Genomic DNA, 15,046 nt, shown 5'->3' on the forward strand with positions numbered 1-15,046 from the left:
TGAGTTGTCAATTCAACCACACCTGGAAACTTAATATCTGTAGCAAAGTGTTTAGTAGCAAAGTAATATGATAGTAGTGGTAACAGTGGTAAAAGGTAGCGGTAGCAAAAGTAATATTTTTGGTGTTTTATAGTGATGATAACAATAGCAACGGAAAAGTAAATAAGCAAAGAACAATATATGGAAAGCTCGTAGGCAATGGATCGGTGATGGAGAATTATGCCGGATGCGGTTCATCATGTAACAGTCATAACATAGGGTGACACCGAACTAGCTCCAATTCATCAATGTAATGTAGGCATGTATTCCGAATATAGTCATACGTGCTTATGGAAAGAACTTGCATGACATATTTTGTCCTACCCTCCTGTGGCAGCGGGGTCCTATTAGAAACTAAGGGATATTAAGGCCTCCTTTTAATAGAGTACCGGACCAAAGCATTAACTCATAGTGAATACATGAACTCCTCAAACTACGGTCATCACTGGGAGTGGTCCCGATTATTATCACTTTGGGGTTGTCGGATCATAACACATAGTAGGTGACTATAGACTTGCAAGATATGATCAAGAACTCTCATATATTGATGAAAACATAATAGGTTCAGATCTGAAATCATGGCACTCGGGCCCTTAGTGACAAGCATTAAGCATAGCAAAGTCATAGCAACATGAATCTCAGAACATAGTGGATACTAGGGATCAAACCCTAACAAAACTAACTCGATTACATGATAAATCTCATCCAACCCATCACCGTCAAGCAAGCCTATGATGGAATTACTCACGCACGTCGGTGAGCATCATGAAATTGGTGATGGAGGATGGTTGATGATGACGATGGCGACGGATTCCCCTCTCCGGATCCCCGAACAGACTCCAGATCTGCCCTCCCGAGAGAGTTTAGGGCTTGGCGGCGGCTCTGTATCGTAAAACGCGATGAATCCTTCTCCCTGGTTTTTCTCTCCCCGAGAGTGAATATATGGAGTCAGGGTTGAGGTCGGTGGAGCGTCAGGGGGCCCATGAGGCAAGGGGCACGCCTAGGGGGGTAGGGCGCGCCCCCACCCTCGTGGATAGGTGGAGCCCCCCCTGACGTGGATCTTCAGGTCATTCCGAGAACTTCTATTTCTATGCAAAAATAACACCATGGCAATTCTATTGAAAACATCGTCAGTCCGGGTTAGTTCCATTCAAATCATGCAAGTTAGAGTCCAAAACAAGGGCAAAAGTGTTTGGAAAAGTAGATACGACGGAGACGTATCAACTCCCCCAAGCTTAAACCTTTGCTTGTCCTCAAGCAATTCAGTTGATAAACTTAAAGTGATAAAGAAAAACTTTTACAAACTCTGTTTGCTCTTGTTGTTGTAAATATGTAGAGCCAGCATTCAAGTTTTCAGCAAAGATTATGAACTAACCATACTCACAGTAACATTTAGGTCTCATGTTTACTCATATCAATGGCATAATCAACTAGCGAGCAATCATAATAAATCTCGGATGACAACACTTTCTCAAAACAATCATAATATGATATGACAGGATGGTATCTCGCTAGCCCTTTCTGAGACCGCAAAACATAAATGCAGAGCACCTTTAAAGATCAAGGACTGACTAGACATTGTAATTAATGGTAAAAGAGATCCAGTCAAGTCATACTCAATGTAAACTAACAGTAATGAATGCAAATGACAGTGGTGCTCTCCAACTGGTGCTTTTTAATAAGAGGATGATGACTCAACATAAAAGTAAATAGATAGGTCCTTCGCAGAGGGAAGCAAGGATTTGTAGATGTGCCAGAGCTCAGTTTTGAAATAGATATCAATAATATTTTGAGCGGTATACTTTCATTGTCAACATAACAACCGAGAGATGGCGATATCTTCCATGCTACACACATTATAGGTGGTTCCCAAACAGAATGGTAAAGTTTATACTCCCCCTCCACCAACAAGCATCAATCCATGGCTTGCTCGAAACAACGAGTGCCTCCAACTAACAACAGTCCCGGGGGAGTTTTGTTTGCAATTAGTTTGATTTGATTTGCATAAAGCATGGGAGTGGGCATCCCGGTGACCAGCCATTTTCTCGTGAGTGAGGAGCGGAGTTCACTCCTCTTGAGAATAACCTGCCTAACATGGAAGATACGAACAACCCTACTTGATACATGAGCTATTCGAGCATACAAAACAGAATGTTTATTTGAAGGTTTAGAGTTTGGCACATACAAATTTACTTGGAATGGCAGGTAGATACCGTATATAGGTAGGTATGGTGGACTCATATGGAATAACTTTGGGGTTTATAGAATTGGATGCACAAGCAGTATTCCCGCTTAGTACAAGTGAAGGCTAGCAAAAGACTGGGAAGCGACCAGCTAGAGAGCGACAACAGTCATGAACATGCAGTAAAATTAATCAACACTGAATGAGAGCATGAGTAGGATATAATGCACCATGAACATAAATATTATAGAGGCCATGTTGATTTTGTTTCAACTACATGCGTGAACAGGTGCCAAGTCAAGCCACTCGAATCGTCCAAAAGAGGATACCACCCTATCATACAACATCACAACCATTTTAATAGCATGTTAGCACGCAAGGTAAACCATTATAAGCTCCTAGCTAATTAAGCATGGCATAAGCAACTGTAAGTGCATCTAGTGCCACCCCTAGTTGGTTTTGGAGTATTGACGACAAACCTAGTTGAGGGACTAATGTGTTTGTGAGAATTGCAGGAAAACACAGGTAGAAGTCCCTCATTGATTCGGTTTTACTACCAGAGATGACCCCTAAAAATGTACGAAGACATTGAAGACAATGGTGGTTTATGAAGATATTCATATTGAAGACAATGACATGAGAAGACTCCCTATGAAGCTTTTGGAACTCGAAGACCTAGATCCTTCGTAGTTTTATTTCATTCATGTTGTGTCATAGGAACCACCGTACTGTTAAGTGGGGTCGAAGAGAACCAGTCAGAATGACTGAAGTGATGCCTAATTCAAATCCTATGTCTTCGAGCGAAGACTTTGAGAGAAAATCTTGTCCAGAGTCAGACAAGTCAGCTTTACTTGTAGCCCAAGTAAAGTTGCCGTGTGAGTTCAAAATTCGACCGTTGGTACACGTGTCAGTTCCTTAGTGACCCAGGGTCATTTCGGACAGATCAGGTCGGGTTGCCAAGTGGCTATAAATAGTCCACCCCCCACAACCATAAACGGTTGGCTGCTCAGATTTCAGTGCACGGCTTTTGTCGTTTGAGAGCAACCCACCTCGAAGCCTTTGAAAGAAAAATTCCCAGTGAGGAGAAAAGCCCTAACCACCCAGAGCCAGAGTAAATTGGGCATCACTTAAGTCTTCGTGTCTGTGTGATTTGAAGACTTATTACACTTGAGGACTGTGCATCCTCCAGACGGTTAGGCGTCGCGTTCTGAGCATCCAAGAGAAATTGTGGATTGTCAGTGAACGAAGTCTGTGAAGGTTTGGGAGTCTACCTTGAAGACTTACCTGAGTGATTTGGCGAGGTCTGTGTGACCTTAGCTCAAGGAGAAAACGGTGAGGACTGGGTGTCTTGGACTAAGTGTCCTTGACTGGGTGTCCGGGACTGTGTGTCCTTTGGTTTAAATACCTAGCCGCTCCAACCAGACGTACAGTTGTCACAGCAACTGGAACTGGTCCAACAAATCATTGTCTTCAACGTGTCACTGGTTTCATCTTCACTTCCTCTCGCTTACAGTTATTCATTGTGAAGCCATTGCATGCTTGCTTTATCTTTTGTCTTCACAACATGAATGTATGATCTGTTTGGCTTCATAACTTCTTCCTACCTGATCCTTATTACACTGAAGCTGTTTGTCATTGCGCTTTCACTCTATTGAATACATGACCATGGCTGGCCTAGTGTAATCTAACTTCCGCTGCATAGTAATAGGCATGATCTTCACTGTTTGTCTTCACAACTCTCACGTTTCGAAGACTTTCATAAAAATCGCCTATTCACCCCCCCTCTAGTCGATATAACGCACTTTCAGCAACTATAATCTATAATTATCATTGCAAACATGTTTATTCATAATAGGCTGAATCAGGTACGATGGACTAATCATATTTACAAAAACAAGAGAGGTCGAGTTCGTACCATCTTTTCTCATCTCAATAAGTTCATCATGTAAGCATCATTATTGCCTTTCACTTGCATGACCGAATAGTGTGGAAAATAATAATAGTGCACGTGCGTTGGCTAAGCTGGAATCTGCAAGCATTCAATTCAAGAGAGAAGACAAGGTAATATGCACTCTTTGTTAGATCAACAATATGCATATGAGAGCCACTCAACATTTTCATTATGGTCTTCTCCTATCGACCCCAAAAGAAAAATAAAAGAAATAAAATTATTTACAGGGGAAAGCTCCCAACAAGCAAAAGAAGAACGAGAAATCTTTTTGGGTTTTCTTTTTAATTACTACTACAAGCATGGAAAGTAAACTAATTAAAAGCTACAACTAATTTTTTTGTTTTTCTTAAGGTTTATTAAACACACAAGAAGAAAGCATAAAAAGGAAAATAAACTAGCATGGATGATACAATGAAAAAGTATGAGCACCGACAACTAGCAATGAGTGTGTGAACATGAATGTAATGTCGGTGAGAAATACATACTCCCCCAAGCTTAGGCTTTTGGCCTAAGTTGGTCTATGGCCACGGCTGGCCTGGCGGATATCCAAATTAATAGTTGGGGTTGTACAGTGAAGAAGCCTCGGATTGCCACTGGTTGGCAATCACCTCCGAATCCCACTGGTAATCAGACTGTCGTGGAGGATCAAATTGTGCTTCCGGCTCTGGCTCTGTAGCTGATGTAGGGTTCCGGTAGGCGTGAATGGCCTCCAACGGAACAAGGTACTTTCCTGTAGATAAATCAAACAAGGAAGGAGCAGGCAGGGTAATAGTCTCAGGATGATTTTTACCAAATATTAATTTGTACTTAAGCGCCTTTTCCCTATTCTTAACAATAAAATCATGTGCTACCATACTCTTATAATCTAGATAAACAGGAGGCAGCAACTTCTTTTCCTTCTCATAATGCCTAATAGGTATGTTAAAGTGTGCAGCGAGGCGCGAGGCGAAGATGCCTCCAAGGACGGGACCCTTAGTACAGTTAAGATTTAACCACTTTGCAACAATAGCGCCCATACTGAATGTGTCATCATGAAATAAGGCATGGCACAAAATAACAATATCAGGGGCACTCAGGTTTCCACAGTTTCCACGCCCAATTAAGCATCTACTAGCAAATATAGCAAAGTAACATAGAACAGGAAAGTGTATGCTAGTAATTCATGCGTCAGAAACCTTCCTCGTTTCCCCTACAACAATGGTATCAATAAACCCATCCACATTGTCACGATGTGGTTCCTCTACACTGCCCTCGAAAGGGATCAAATAAACCCGACAAAAATCATGAAGTGACATTTCCTTATGCTCATCATATAAATAAAATTCCATCGTAGGTGGTGAGCTCCTAGCATGGAAATGAAAGTTTTGCACAAAGATATTGGTGAGTAAGAGATACTGTTCGCGTTGGTCGTGGAGGAAGGCGGTGAGGCCTGCATTCTCAGCCAATTCATAGAAATCATCATAAATCCCGGTGGCTCTCAAGAAATCATCACAAGGCCATTCACATGGCCGAACCTCCGCGGTGCAAGGAAGATTATATTTGGGCCTCTTATCCTCCTCACTTTGCTTATCCTTCAAGTATCGGCTCGATGAGCCCCTAAAAAATCTCTTCATCTTTTTCTGAAAATTTCTGAAATTTTTAGTAACTTCAAAATAAAAGTGAACCAAACTCAACAAAATTGATAGCAACTACTCTTACAAGTGCCTAGAGGATATATCATGCATTAAAACTACTTTTGACCATATAAATTTGACATGCAAGCTCAAGAACAGGGTCACCTAAGCAGCAAAAATATGCAATGAATAAAGCACTAGAACAAAAACTAATTGGACCATTGGAGGAGTCACATACCAAGGAATGGCAGCAAGATGAGCTTGGACTCGGGTTTGAGATGGTTGGTGATGTTTGTGGGAGGAAGGAGTGTGTGGTAGATGGAATAAGTGGAGGGGAGCCACTGTGGGCTCACGAGGCAGGGGCGCGCCCTCCACCCTCGTGGCCAGGTGCTTGCTCCCCCTGCTGTGTTCTCAGTGCCAGATATTCTCAAATATTCCAGAAAAAATCATATTTAAATTTCAGGGCATTTGGAGAACTTTTATTTTCGAGGTATTTTTTATTGCATGGATAATTCAGAAAATAGACAGAAATTACTATTTTTGCTTTATTTAATATAAATAACAGAAAGTAAAAAGAGGGTACAGAGAGTTGTGTTTTCTAAATTCATCCATCTCATGCTCATCCAAAGGAATCCACTAACAAGGTTGATCAGGTCTTGTTAACAAACTCATTCCGAATAACATGGAACCGAAGAATTTTCGAATAACACTAGGTTACCTCAACGGGGATATGCATGTCCCCAACAATAAGGATATCATATTTCTTCTTGACAGTAGGAAGAGGAAATTCAAAATCTCCAAAAATAATCGATGGATTTTTTCCAATAGAGTTTATACTATGAACTTGAGGTTGTTTCCTCGGAAAGTGTACCGTATGCTCATTGCCATTAACATGAAAAGTGACATTGCCTTTGGTGCAATCAATAACAGCCCCTGCAGTATTCAAAAAGGGTCTTCCAAGAATAATAGACATACTATCGTCCTCGTGAATATCAAGAATAACAAAGTCCGTTAAAATAGTAACGTTTGCAACCACAACAGGCACATCCTCACAAATACCGACAGGTATAGCAGTTGATTTATCAGCCATTTGCAAAGATATTTCAATAGGTGTCAACTTATTCAAATCAAGTCTACGATATAAAGAGAGAGGCATAACACTAACACCGGCTCCAAGATCACATAAAGCAGTTTTAACATAGTTTCTTTTAATGGAGCATGGTATAGTTGGTACTCCTGGATCTCCTAGTTTCTTAGGTATTCCACCCTTAAAAGTATAATTAGCAAGCATGGTGGAAATTTCAGCTTCCGGTATCTTTCTTTTATTAGTAACAATATCTTTCATATACTTAGCATAAGGATTCATTTTAAGCATATCAGTCAAATGCATACGCAAGAAGATAGGTCTAACCATTTCAGCAAAGCGCTCAAAATCCTCATCATCCTTTTTCTTGGATGGTTTAGGAGGAAAAGGCATGGGTTTCTGAACCCATGGTTCTCTTTCCTTACTGTGCTTCCTAGCAACAAAGTCTCTCTTATCATAACGTTGATTCTTTGACTGTGGGTTATCACGATCAACAGCAGGTTCAGTTTCTACTTCATTGTCATTACTAGGTTGAGCATCAACATGAGCATCATTATTAACATTTTCACTAGGTTCATGCTCGTTACCAGATTGTGTTTCAGCATCAGAAATAGAAATATCATTGGGATTCTCAGGTGTGTCATCAACAGGTTCACTAGAAGCATGCAAAGTCCTGTCATTTTTCTTTTTCTTCCTCTTAGAAGGACTAGGTGCATCAATATTATTTCTCTGAGAATCTTGCTCAATTCTCTTAGGATGGCCCTCGGGATACAAAGGTTCCTGAGTCATTTTACCACCTCTAGTCATAACTCTAACAACATTATCATTTTTCTTACTATTTAATTCATTGAGCAAATCATTCTGAGCTTTAAGTACTTGTTCTACTTGAGTGGTAACCATAGAAGCATGTTTACTAATAAGTTTTATTTCACCTTTAACATTAGCCATATACTCACTCAAGTGTTCAATCATATAAGCATTATGTTTTAATTCTCTACCAAAATAAGCATTGAAGTCTTCTTGCTTAACCATAAAGTTATCAAACTCATCCAAATATTGGCTAGCAAACTTAGTAGGAGGGATTTCAGCTTTATCATATCTATAAAGAGAGTTTACCTTTACTACCTGTGTCGGGTTATCAAGACCATGTATTTCTTCAACAGGCGGTAAATTAAGACCATGTATTTCTTCAACAGGAGGTAAATTCTTAACATCTTTAGCTTCAATACCTTTTTCTTTCATACATTTCTTTGCCTCTTGCATATCTTCAGGACTGAGAAATAGAACACCCCTTTTCTTCGGAGTTGGCTTAGGAGTTGGTTCAGGAAGTGTCCAATTATTTTCATTAGTCAACATATTGTTCAATAAAATTTCAGCTTCATCTGGTGTTCTTTCCCTGAAAATAAAGTTAGACATCCTCTAATTGTTGTTGCATGTTTTACGTGGCTGCTATGGGTATCTAGCAAGAACGATTCTTACATACGCAAAGCCACAACGGTGATATGCAAGTTGCTATTTAACCTTCTACAAGGACCGCCTTTGTCGAATCCGATTCAACTAATGTGGGAGAGACACACACCCGCCAGCCATCTTTATGCAATAAAGTCACATGTCTGTCGATGGAACCGGTCTCACGTGCGTGGACATGTAAGGTTGGTCCAGGCCGCTTCATCCCACAATACCGTCGAATCAAGAAAAGACCAAGGAAGCAAGCAATCTAAATATCAACGCCCACAAACTCCTTTGTGTTCTACTCGTGATGTCATCTATGCATAGACCTAGCTCTGATACCACTGTTGGGGAACGTTGCATGGGAAACAAAAAATTTCCTACGAACACCCAAGATCCAATCTAGGAGATGACCATCTACGAGAGGAGAGATTGGATCTACATACCCTTGTAGATCGCTAAACGGAACTATTAAGAAACATGGTTGATGTAGTCGAACATCTTCGCAATCTAATCATGATCTGTCCCGCGAACGTCTTCGTGATCCAATCACGATCCGTCCCGCAATCTCCCGTTCCAAGTGCTGAACGGACGGCACCTCCATGTTCAACACACATACGGCTTGATGACACCTTCACCTCCTCGATCCAGCGAGCGATGGTGAAGTAGTACCTTGAGTCCACCAGCAGCACGACGACGTGGTGGCGCTGGTGGTGGCGGAATCTCAGCAGAGCTTCGCTAAGCACTACGGAGAGGAAGAGGGGTGCGAGGGAGAGGAGAGGCAGCGTCGTGGCGTAGAGATGTGCTCAAGGGTGCGACTGCCCTCTCTTGAAGGAAATATGCCCTGGAGGCAATAATAAAGTTGTTATTTTGTATTTTCTTATTCATGATAAATGTTTATTATTCATGCTAGAATTGTATTGATCGGAAACCTTGATACATGTGTGAATACATGGACAAAACACTCTGTCCCTAGTGAGCCTCTACTTGACTAGCTCATTGATCAAATATGGTTAAGGTTTCCTAACCATGGACATGAGTTGTCATTTTATAACGGGATCACATCATTAGGAGAATGATGTGATGGACATGACCCATCCGTTAGCTTAGCATATTGATCGTTCAGTTTTATTGCTATTGCTTTCTTCATGTCATATACATATTCCTTTGACTGTGAGATTATGCAACTCCCGGATACCGGAGGAATACCTTGTGTGCTATCAAATATCACAACGTAACCGGGTGATTATAAAGATGCTCTACAGGTATCTCCGAAGGTGTTGGTTGGATTGGCATAAATCGAGACTAGGATTTGTCACTCCGAGTATCGGAGAGGTATCTCTCAGCTCTCTTGGTAATACACATCATAAGAAGCCTTGCAAGCAAAGTGACTAATGAGTTAGTTGCGAGATGATGTATTACGAAACGAGTAATGAGACTTGCCGGTAATGAGATTGAACTAGGTATGAAGATACCGACGATCGAATCTCGGGCAAGTAACATACCGATGACAAAGGGAATAACGTATGTTGTCATTATGGTTCGACCGATAAAGATCTTCGTAGAATATGTAGGACGAGCATCCAGGTTCCGCTATTGGTTATTGACCGGAGAGGTGTCTCGGTCATGTCTACATAGTTCTCGAACCCGTAGGGTCCGCACGCTTAACGTTCGATGATGATTTTGTATTATATGAGTTATGTGATCTATTTGGTGACTGAATGTTGTTCGGAGTCCCGGATGAGATCACATACATGATGAGGAGTCTTGAAATGGCCGAGAGGTAAAGATTGATATATAGGACGATAGTATTCGGACACCAGAAGTGTTTCGGGGGTGCCGGGTACATATCGGGTCACCCGAAAGGGGTTCCGGGCACCCCCGGCAAAGATATGGGCCTAATGGGCCAAGAGGGGAAACGCAGCAGCCAGCAGGGGTTGTTGTGCCCCCCATATGGGCTGCACCAGAGGGGAAAGGAAAGGGAGGAAGAGAGAAGGAAGGGGAGGGATTCAGCCTCCCCCTTCCTTCCCTCATCCCTCCTCTTTCCTTCCCCCTCCGGTGAAAAAGGAAAGGGGCCGAATTGGGGAGGGACCCCAATTAGGATTCAATCTACTTGGGGAACCCCCTTGGCTACTCCCTCTCCCTCCCACCTATATATATGAGGGGGGAGGCGCCTAGAACACATATCAACTTCTGTTAGCCGTGTGCGGCGCCTCCCTCCACAGATTACACCCCCGGTCATATTCTCGTAGTGCATAGGTGAAGCCCTACGCGGATCACATCACCATCACCGTCACCACGCCGTCGTGTTGATGGAACTCATCTACTTCCTCGACACTTTGCTGGATCAAGTGTTCGAGGGACGTCATCGAGCTGAACATGTGCAGAACTCGGAGGTGTCGTACGTTCGGTGCTTGATCGGTCGGAACGAGAAGAAGTTCAACTACATCAACCACATTGTCAAACGCTTCCGCTTTCGGTCTACGAGGGTACGTCGACACACTCTCCCCCTCTCGTTGCTATGCATCTCCTAGATAGATCTTGCGTGAGCGTAGTTTTTTTTTGAAATTGCATGCTACGTTTCCCAACAATGGCATCTGAGCCAGGTCTATGCGTAGATGATATGCACGAGTAGAACACAAAGAGTTGTGGGTGGTGATCGTCATACTGCTTACCACCAACGTCTTATTTTGATTCGGCGGTATTGTTGGATGAAGCGGCCTGGACCAACCTTACATCACCACGTTCATGAGACCGGTTCCACCGACACACATGCAACTAGTTTGCATAAGGTGGCTGGCGTGTGTCTGTTTCTCCAACTTTAGTTGAATCAAATTTGACTGTGGCCAGTCCTTGTTGAAGGTTAAAACAGCAAACTTGATAAATCACTGTTGTGGTTTTGATGGGTAGGTAAGAACGGTTCTTGCTAGAAGCCCGTACTAGCCACGTAAAACTTGCAACAACAAAGTAGAGGACATCTAACTTGTTTTTCATGGCATGTTGTGATGTGATATGGTCAAGACATGATATGATATACGTTATTGTATGAGATGATCATGTGTTGTAAAAGTTACTGGCAACCGACAGGAGCCTTATGGTTGTCTCTTTATTGTATGAAATGCAAATGCCATGTGATTGCTTTACTTTATCACTATGCGTTAGCGATAGTTGTAGAAGCAATAGTTGGCGAGATGACCACGATGCTACAATGGAGATCAAGGTGTCAAGCCAGTGACGATGGAGATCGTGACGATGCTTTGGAGATGGAGATCAAAGGCACCAGATGATGATGGCCATATCATGTCACATATTATGATTGCATGTGATGTTTATCTTTTATGCATCTTATTTTGCTTAGTATGGTGTTAGCATTATAAGATAATCCCTTACTAAAATTTCAAGGTATAAGTGTTCTCCCTGAGTATGCACCGTTGTGACAGTTCGTCGTGCTGAGACACCACGTGATGATCGGGTGTGATAGGCTCTACGTTCACATACAACGGGTGCAAGACAGTTTTGCACATGCGGAATACTCAGGTTAAACTTGACGAGCCTAGCATGTACAGACATGTCCTCGGAACACTGGAGACCGATAGGTCGAACGTAAATCATATAGTAGATATGATCAACATAGAGATGTTCACCGTTGAAGACTACTCCATCTCACATGATGATCGGACATGGTTTAGTTGATTTGGATCACGTGTCATTTAGATGACTTGAGGGATGTCAATCTAAGTGGGAGTTCTTGAGTAATATGATTAATTGAACTTAATTTATCATGAACTTAGTCCTGGCAGTTTTTGCATATCTATGTTGTAGATCAATGGTCTGTGCTACCGTTCCCTTGAATTTTAATGCATTCCTAGAGAAAGCTAAGTTGAAAGATGATGGTAGCAACTACACGGACTGGGTCCGTAACTTGAGGATTATCCTTATTGTTGCATAGAAGAATTATGTCCTTGATGCACAGCTAGGTGAAAGGCCTGCTGCAGGAGCAGATGCTGATGTTATGAACGTCTAGCAAGCTCGATCTGATGACTACTCGATAGTTCAGTTTGCATGATTTACGGCTTAGAATCGGGACTTCAAAGACATTTTGAACATCATGGACCATATGAGATGTTCCAAGAGTTGAAGTTAATATTTCAAGCAAATGCCCGAGTTGAGAGATATGAAGTCTCCAACAAGTTCTATAGCTGCAAGATGGAGGAGAATAGTTCTGTCAGTGAACGCATACTCAAAATGTTTGGGTATCATAATCACTTGACTCAGCTGAGAGTTAATCTCCCAGATGATAGTGTTATTGACAGAGTTCTTCAATCACTGCCAGCAAGATACAAAGGCTTTATGATGAACTATAATATGCAAGGGATGGATAAGACAATTCCCGAACTCTTCGCTATGCTCAAAGCTACGGAGGTAGAAATCAAGAAGGAGCATCAAGTGTTGATGGTTAACAAGACCACTAGTTTCAAAAAAAAGGGCAAGGGAAAGAAGGGGAACTTCAAGAAGAATGGCAAGCAAGTTGCCACTCCCGGGAAAAAGCCCAAGTCTGAACCCAAGTCTGAAACTGAGTGCTTCTAGTGCAAAGGGACTGGTCACTGGAAGTGGAACTGCCCCAAGTATCTGGCAGATAAGAAGGATGGCAAAGTGAACAAAGGTATATTTTATATACATGTTATTGATTTGTACCTTACTAATGCTCGTAGTCGCACTTGGGTATTTGATACTAGTACGGTTGCTCATATTTGTAACTCGAAACAGGGGCTACAGATTAAACGAAGATTGGCTAAGGACGAGGTGACGATGCGCGTCGGGAATGGTTCCAAGGTCGATGTGATCGCCGTCGGCATGCTGCCTCTACATCTACCTTCGACAAAACCTTCTGGTTGTATCACATACAACCTTACCTCATAGAAACTGTTAAAAAAACTTTGTTTTGACATCCATCTGCTAGATTTCGTAATTGAAAACGCAGCAACTGCTAACATTATTCCAACAGACTTTAACATCCCTATGAGTGAGAAAGTCTCATCATAATCAACTCCTTGAACTTGTCGGAAACTTATTTGTGACAAGTCGAGCTTCATAAATGGTGACATTACCATCAACGTCTGTCTTTTTCTCAAAGATCCATTTACTCTCAATGCCTTGCCGATCATCGGGCAAGTCCACCAAATTCCATACTTTATTCTCATACATGGATCCTATCTCGATTTCATGGCTCCTATCCATTTGTTGGAATCCGGGCCCACCATTGCTTCTCCATAGCTCGTAGGTTCACGTTGTCCAACAACATGACCTCTAAGACAGGGTTACCGTACCACTTAGAAGTTGTACGTACCCTTGTCGACCTACGAGGTTCGACATCAACTTAATCCGAAGTTTCATGATCATCATCATTAGCTTCCTCTTCAACTGACATAGGTGCCATAGAAACATCTTTCTGTGCTGTGCTACTCTCTGGTTGAAGTAAAGGTTCAACAATCTCATCAAGTTATATCTTCCTCCCACTCAATTCTTTTGAGAGAAACTATTTCTCGAGAAAGGACCCGTTCTTAGCAACAAACACTTTGCCCTCAGATCTAAGATAGAAGGTATACCCAAATGTCTCTTTTGGGTACCATATGAAGACGCATTTGTCCACTTTGGGTTCGAGCTTTCCCGGCTAAAGCCTTTTGACATAAGCCTCGCAGCCCCAAACCTTAAGAAATGACAACTTAGGTTTCTTGCCAAACCACAGTTCATACCGTGTCGTCTCCACAGACTTAGATGGTGCCCTTTTTAAAGTGAATGCAGTTGTCTCTAATGCATAACCCCAATACAATAGTGGTAGATTGGCAAAAGACATCATAAAATGCACCATATCCAATAAGGTACGATTACGACGTTCAGACACACCATTACGCTGTGGTGTTTCAGGTGGTGTCAACTGTGAAACAATTCCATATTGTCTTAAATGATTGCCAAACTCATAACTCAGATATTCTCCCCTTCAATTGGATCGTAGGAATTTAATCTTCTTGTTACGATCATTCTCAACTTCACTCTGAAATTGCTTGAACTTTTTAAATGTTTCAGACTTATGCTTTATTAAGTAAATATACCCATATCTACTCAAATCATCGGTGAAGGTAACGAAATAACGATATCCACTGCACGCGTCAACACTTATCGGACCACACACATCAACATGTACGATTTCCAACAAGTCACTTGCCCGCTCCATTGTACCGGAAAACATTGTTTTAGTCATCTTGCCTATAAGGCATGGTTCACATGTGTCAAGTGATTCAAAATCAAGTAACTCCAAAAGTCCATCAGCATGGAGTTTCTTCATGCGTTTTACACCAATATGACCTAAGCGGCAGTGCCACAAGAAAATTGTACTATCATTATTAATTTTGCATCTTTTGACATCAATATTATGAACATGTGTATCACTACGACCGAGATTCAATAAACCATTCACATTGGGTGCATGACCATAGAAGGTATTATTCATGTAAACAGAATAACCATTATTCTTTGACTTAAATGAACAACTGTATTGCAATAAACACGAATCTAATCATGTTCATGCTCAATGCAGATACCAAATAATATTTATCTAGGTTCAACACTAATCTCAAAGATAGAGGGAGCGTGCGATGGTGATCACGTCAACCTTGAAAACACTTCCAACACACATCGTCACCTCGCCCTTAGCTAGTCTCCATTTATTC

The sequence above is a fragment of the Triticum urartu genome, chromosome 4 (assembly GCF_003073215.2).
Source record: "Triticum urartu cultivar G1812 chromosome 4, Tu2.1, whole genome shotgun sequence".
NCBI lineage: Eukaryota > Viridiplantae > Streptophyta > Magnoliopsida > Poales > Poaceae > Triticum > Triticum urartu.